The following is a 7,111-nucleotide window of genomic DNA, read 5'->3' on the forward strand; positions in this document are numbered from 1 at the left end:
TTTTTATAAATAAAATCCAGGGGCTAGAGAGATGGCTCAGTGGTTAAAAGCACTGGCTGCTCTTGCAGATTCCTAGCACCCACATGGTGGCTCATAACCATCAGTAACTCTGGTTCCAAGTTATCGGATGTTCTTTTCTGACTTCTGCAGGCACCACAAACACACACACACATACACACACAACACACACAGTGTACTTACATAAATGCAAGTAAAACACACAAAAATATAAAAAATAATAAATACTAAATCCAAATTCTGATAACTGTGTGCTCCTGTAAAAGCCCAAACAAATTACATACTTTCTTATGCCAAGAGGGAAGGACCAGGCCACAGTTCTAATCAAACCAAACCAAACCCCACACTCAACAGTGTGACAATCTCAGTGTCCATCTGGGACTCGCTCATGATTTTTCTGGGCTCAAATGACTTGGTTATATCCACTCTCCAGTTCTGCAGTCCACAGCACACAGCTTGTCATGTCAGCTCTAGCCAGCTCCACATCACACCTGCCAATGTCCTTGCCAGACGTCCTACGGTACCAACACCTTCACCAATGGCTCTCTTAGCCTTCTACTATCAGTCTCTCTCTTGACCCCTTCAACCCAGAGCTTTCCCCTGCTACTGAGGCTGTCTCTTCACCAATGGCCTGGCTTCTCATGGTTCTATGCCTCAGCTGCTCTCCATGACCCCTTCATGCCTTCAAAACCAGTACCACCTGAGACGCTCTTATACATTACCCAGGTCGGCCAGCTTGGGATGCAGACTCCGCCCACTCTGGACCACAACTTCTGTGTGCTGACCCAGAGGAATTACATCCCAGAAGATTTCCTTTCACTATCGCTGCTCTTTTATTAACCACCGTTGATTCTTCCGTCCCAGTTGGCCAGAAACTACAGATTTTTCATTCAAAATCTCACAAGAATGGCTCCAATAGAGTCTTTGAGGGGCTCTCCGATGTCCCTCTGAAGCCTCACAAGTCAGGCCCCCATTATCTGCATTGCTCTCGGCACTCTATATTCCAAGATCCCAGAGAACATCCACTAAGCTCTGAGCACTCCATGGCCTTTATAGTGGCCTATTATTTGTGTTTTAATAAAGGTTGCCTGAAGGTCAGTGCAAAGCAGCCACACTAGTCAGCCATACAGGCCAGGCAGAGGTTGCACACACCTTTGATCCCAGCAGCCACACTAGTTAGCCACAGAGGCTGGGCGTGCACAAGCCTCTAATCCTAGCACTAGAAAGGAATATAAGACAGGAGGAGACAAGTCTCATGCTCAGTCTCATTCTGAGCACTCATGGAGGCAGGATAGCTGCTTTGGTCTGAGGTAGAGGTAAAAGCTAACGACTGGCTGCTTTGCTTTTCTGATCTTCAGGCTGACACCTGGGTGCTAAAGACCTTTCTAGCCCAAGGCATCAAATGCTTCCACCATTCCCCAAAACAACATGGTCAGGACCACTATAGCAACACTTTTTAGTACCAATTTCTCATCTAGTGTGCTTTCTGTCACTGAGACAAAATACTGACTGAAGATAGTTGTGTTTACCCTCTTATTCTTTCATGGGCCTGCCACCCAGCTCCCAAGCAAACATACATGGAGATCTTTTCTTAAGTAATAAATGACCGGCCTCAGCTTGGCTTATTTCTAGCCAGATTTTCTTAACATAAATGATCCTGTTTATTTTTTGCCTCTGGGCTTTTAACTTTCTCTATTTCTGTATATCTTTTCTTTCTTTCTGCGTCTGACTGTGTGGCTGGGTAGCTGGCCTCTGAAGTCCTCCTCCTCCATCTTTTTCTTCCCAGGTTTCTCCTTCAATTTAGTCTCTCTGCCTGTCAACCCAACCTATCCTTTCTCCTGCCTTACTATTGGTCATTCAGTTCTTTATTTGACCAATGGCCATTCAAATTTTTGTTAGACCAATCAGGTGTTTTAGAAAGGCAAAGTAACACAGCTTCACAGAGTTAAACAAATGCAACATAAAAGAATACAACATATCCTTGTATCACTAAACAAATGTTCTACACCATAAACAAATGCAACACATCTTAAAATAATATTCTACAACAATTGACCCATAGCAATGGGAGAGGTGGGAGTTGTTACAGGTTACAACTCATCACTGGGGGAATCCAGGGCAGGAACTCAAGTCAGGGTCTTTTTTTTTTTTTTTTTTTCAAAATATTTATTTATTTATACAATGTTATGTCTGTATACCTGCAGGCCAGAAGAGGGCGCCAGACCTCATTACAGATGGTTGTGAGCCACCATGTGGTTGCTGGGAATTGAACTCAGGACCTTTGGAAGAACAGGCAATGCTCTTAACCACTGAGCCATCTCTCCAGCCCCTCAAGTCGGGGTCTTGAAGGCAGGAAGTGAAGCAAAGGCAATGGAGGAGTGCTGATTACCGAATTGCTCCCCAAGGCTTACTCAGCCTGCTTTCTTAACCGAGAATCAACTTCCCAGGAGTGGCACAGTCCACGGTGGGCTGGGCCCTCCCACAACAAATAGCAATCAAGGCAGTGCTCCAAGGACATGCCAACAAATCAATCTGATGGGGACAATGTCTCAATCCAGACTCCTCTTCTAAGGTGTGTGTAGGGTTGACAAAAACAATGACATCAGGGCCATCAACTCTCACCAAATGAGGAAACTAAAACGCAGGGGACCCTGAAAGGTGCAGACATTTGCACAGTTAACTGGCAAAGGGCAAAGCTGGTGTTAAATCTGAGGCTGACATTTGCACTGGGCAGTGAGGGTCAGTAAAGAAGAGTTTATGATGGTAGTCGCAGTTTAGGATGATAGAAAGTTCTAGAAATGCAGTCACTGCTGCTGGGCAATGCAAATGTGCTTAATGCCACAAACTATGCACTTAACAAAGATTACCATAATAGCCACTATTCAATAGTAAATATACAGTTGATATCAAAGTATTTTAAGAATTTATTAGCAAATTCTCAGCAGCGTTTGACATTAGATATAAGATATCCTCTACCCTGTACCCCATTAACATGCCAAAATTCAATGAGTGACAATAAAAGTATAAAGCCCCAAGGTGGGGAAAATGAAGAAACAAAGAACCAGGGATTCCTGCCTTCAAACTCATGAACTGTGTGACCTGGACAGGCTGTAGAGCCTCTCTGTGCCCATTTGTTAAGACATCCCTCTCTGGGTCTCAACGAGTTCAACCAAGTCAGAGACAGCATTGCTCACAGGGCAGCAACTCCCTCAGCCTGCCTCACCAGCTCTGCCAGGTCCAAGCCATAGGCGCCACTGGCCATTCTGCACAAAAAGGTAGGGCAGGGCTATGTTCCAATAACTTTCTTGACAAGAGTATCAGCTGCCAATGCTGCTGTGGACCCTGGTGCTTGGTAAGAGCTTTGCTACAATGTTCTAAGAACTAGAACATCTGCCAGTCCACTATGCAAGTTCATAAGACGCCTAACACTTCCTGGGCAGTTCTGGAAAAGTGCATCAAAGCCAGAGGCAAGAGCAGGATGCCATTCCTGACCCCATCACCTCCTGTACTCTGTGCTGTCCTCAGAATGCTGGCTTTCTCTCATCTACGTCCAGTCAGGGCCTTTCCTTCATCTTATCTTATGCGTATGAATGTCTCCCTGTGGATATTCCTGAGCCCAGCGCCAGCAGAGGCCAGGAAGGGGCATAGAACCTCCTGTAACTGGAATTGCAGATGGTTGTGAGTTGGCTATAGGTGCTAGGAACCCAACCCAGGTCTTCTACAAGAGCAGCAAGTGCTCTTAACTGCTGAGCCATCGTTCCAGACCCCCAGCCAGGGTTTTGATCTGCCATGCAATTATCTCCCCCAGCTCATCACTGTCCTTGTGTCCACTTACTTCCCGCGTCCTCCACTCTCAGAGCTTACCTTCCACCCCCACATGCTCCTGCAGCCTGTAGCTCCTGTGCCTTCAGCTGCCCATGGAACCACATAAGCCAAGCAAGTATTTCCCCAAGGCTTTGGAGTCAGGGGATTGCTGACCAGCTCAGGATCATCTTCTCCCCCTCATATTAGATTATAGCAGCCCTGATGGCTAGGAGGACATTATGGTGGCATGTTTCTATGGAAAGCAGGGAGAAGGTACCTCAAACCTCACGCTACCCCACAGGAAGGTGGAGATACACTGCAGGGGTCAGCGTCCAGGTCATGGAGGGCCCGCTGATCTTCTGCTCCACCTCTTCTCATGATCTCTACCTGCACAGGCCCGGTGTGGCTATAATAAGAGCCGTCACTGCAGAAGTGGGAGGTAGAGCCCTGCAAGCTGCCCTCCTTATATAACCCTCGCTCCCACAGAGCATAGAGACTGGGTGTCTTGCCTGGAGACACAGAACCACCGTGGAGACCTGAGTTCACCTCGCCCATTACTGTTTCTTAGGATCATCAGCTTAGCTGGAGAAGGACAAAAGAGAGCTGCCAGCATGGGCATCTGCCCTACCATCGAGCTAAAGGAAAGGATACAGCTTGTCACAAACTTACCATCACAACCATTTGATAAGAGGACTACACCTCTGATCCCCCAGACAGCATAGCAAAAGAGAAACATTGTCTCCATTTATACCCAAAATGAAGAGTGACAGAGTTTAGTCCTTTTGCCCAGGACCTTGCAGCAGTAAGAATCAGGACATAGATGAGTCTAGTGGATACATCCCGTCACCTTGGAGGAAGAGATCCACTCAAGAGAATGGGGATCATAGTAATAATCTCCCTAAGGAAGAACCTCAATCCAAAAGCCCAGGTGGAAAATGCCTGCCAGTTCCAGTTAAGCGGCACACGGGGTTCTAAGACATCTCAGTTCCCCAGATCCCTAATGGGCTAGATCTGTATAAGGGGGAAACCACACGAATCCTGTTGCTGCACACGTGTATGAGGCTCTGGGAGGTACAGACAGGGAGTCACACAGTCTGGTAAATGAAAAGAAAACCACAAGAATGTAACTCAAGTGTAAAACCTTGACAAAAGGGGGACATTATTCTAGAGAGAGAAAAATTTAGAAAATTTGTATGCAAACACAACCACGGAATACAAAAGTGACTGAGACAGGACAGCAGAAAAGGGATCCGGTGGGTCAGGGAAGACAACAGTGGGGACCGTGGGACTCTGCAGATGGTTTGTGGTCTCATCTCCTGGGACCAGGGACCTTTTGAGGATTTCTTGTTGTGAAAAGGGCAAGGTGAAAACACCTCCACTCCTGTGGGAAGACCCCAGCAATCTGACCTGGAGCGAGGTCCCACGAGCATGTTCCAGCAATCCTCAGCATCACAACTGAACCCACAAAATGAGCTTCCAGCACCACCACACTTCAAACCAGTCCCTCCCAGTTGTCCCGCCCAGCTGATGGAACTGCCACCAACCAGACCTCTGTCCGGGAGAAACAGCCAGCTCCTCCCCCAGCCGTATCCACACATCAGACGCCCAAGTACAGGAGGTGACACCAGGTGTGGTTGGCCTTACCCTCTTCACCAAGGCTGGTTTGGGAGGTGCAGCCATCCACCGTGAAGGCCCAGGGTGACAGGCCCTGCCATAATAGGAAGCTTGAACTGGCAAGGAGCTCCTTCCTACTCTACTTTGTTCTACAAGGAGCTGGCCAGATGAATGAAGGGCGTGCCCAAAATGGGAACAGCACAGCAAAGGCCAAGGTCAGTGTGCCTGAGTACACACTAAAGGCAGGTGGTTGAGCACCGGCCAGGGCCAGCAGACCTTATCTTTGAGCCTGCTGCACAGAGCGGACAGGCGGAGAAGGGAAGAGAGTGCTGGGAAGGAGAGCGAAAAGGCTCCAGCCTGGCCAGTGGTCTAAAAGGGCCTATCGGGATCCCGCAGCTGGGAGGATGGAATGATGGACAGAAGGCCTAAGAAAGCGCAGCTCCCTAACACGAGGCCGAAAGGTCGACGGCCTGATAGCCTGGAGCACAGCATGGTAACCGGCGAGGTGCCCTGCACCGCGGAGCCGATCCTGGTACCTGCCCCGAAAGCCGGTGCACCCGAGGAGCGCCGCTGGGCACAGGGTGGGTACCAGCCTTTCTTCGCAGCGCCCCAGCCTTCTCCCCGGCGCACACGTGGGCGGAGCGGCGCTAGGGTGTGCGTAGCCCGGCAGCCGCAGCGTGTGCATTGCGTGGGGTGGGATACCGCCAGGACGGCCTCTCCCTCCCGGTCACCCCTACAGACCCTGGGCTCCACCTAGGCGGGGACCTGAAGGACAGAAAGCCGCCGGCCAACCACGCCCCCTCCGCTCCACTCGCTGAAGCCGGGGGAGGGGGTTCTCTCCCACTCCTCAGCTCCTGGGCGTAAAGGGGGAGACTAGTGGAAAGCGGGGTGGCGTGAGCGACACAGGGGAGGCAGGGACCAGTGTCGGGGAGCGCCGCGGCCACAAGAAGGATTGGGGGTCTGGAGAGAGTGGGGGAGGGGAGATGGGCGGGGCCGGGAGGTGGGAATAAGCGGTGCAGGGCTGTCGTGAGGGGTGCGGGGGCTGGGGGTGGGGGTCGGACAGGCAGCACCGGTAAAGGTGCCCCCGTCGCAGGGTCCGCCCACTGGCTGCGGTGTCCTGGGCCCTCTCCCTCCGCGGCACACCTGTACCCACCTGCTTGACGCTCGGACCTGAGCCGGGCAGCAGCCGAGCGCCGCATTCTCCGGCCGCCCCCTCCCCGCGCGTGCCTATGCTGCTGTCGCCGTCGCCGCCGCCGCCTTAGAAGAGACGAGACAGGATAGAAAATGAATGCATGCAAAAAAATAAAAATAAAGAAAACCTAGACCATAGCCAAGGAGGCTTGGCCCGCTGGGGACCCTTGCGCGGTGCAGGAACGGCGAGGACGGGCACCGCACACTAGCCGCTGCAGTTTGGTGGGCGCCGGGCGCCGGCTCCCAGTGCGGCCCCGCCCCCTCCCGCATCTTTTCTTCGATTGGTGCATCCTCCCGCCAGTCAGTAGGGAGGGCGTGGCGTCCTCCCAGCCCCGGGCGAAAGCCCAGAGCGGTGGTCAGCTCCTGGCGCAGGCGAGCGTGCGCATTGGGTTGGGAAGGCCTGGGGACTGTTAGTCCGGACCTCCGGCCATCGCAGTCAGGAGCAACACTGGGGAACCTGTCTCAGACCCGTGAAGCTCGCGCC

General features: G+C 51.4%; 1 protein-coding gene across 8 annotated transcripts in view; it reads right to left on the minus strand.

Annotated features, from left to right (window-relative positions):
- Window positions 1-6,751, minus strand: part of Jakmip1 (janus kinase and microtubule interacting protein 1) — a 119,778-nt gene extending 113,027 nt beyond the window's left edge. For all 8 annotated transcript variants that reach the window (XM_050141082.1, XM_050141083.1, XM_050141084.1 and 5 more), the window contains exon 1: window positions 6,590-6,751. The gene's annotated coding sequence lies outside the window, so the exon portion shown is untranslated. The remainder of the gene's footprint in view (window positions 1-6,589) is intronic.
- Between the last annotated feature and the right edge of the window lie 360 nt (window positions 6,752-7,111).

Source organism: Alexandromys fortis, unplaced genomic scaffold (assembly GCF_014885135.2).
Source record: "Alexandromys fortis isolate MF-2015 unplaced genomic scaffold, M_Fortis_MF-2015_v1.1 scaffold_7, whole genome shotgun sequence".
NCBI lineage: Eukaryota > Metazoa > Chordata > Mammalia > Rodentia > Cricetidae > Alexandromys > Alexandromys fortis.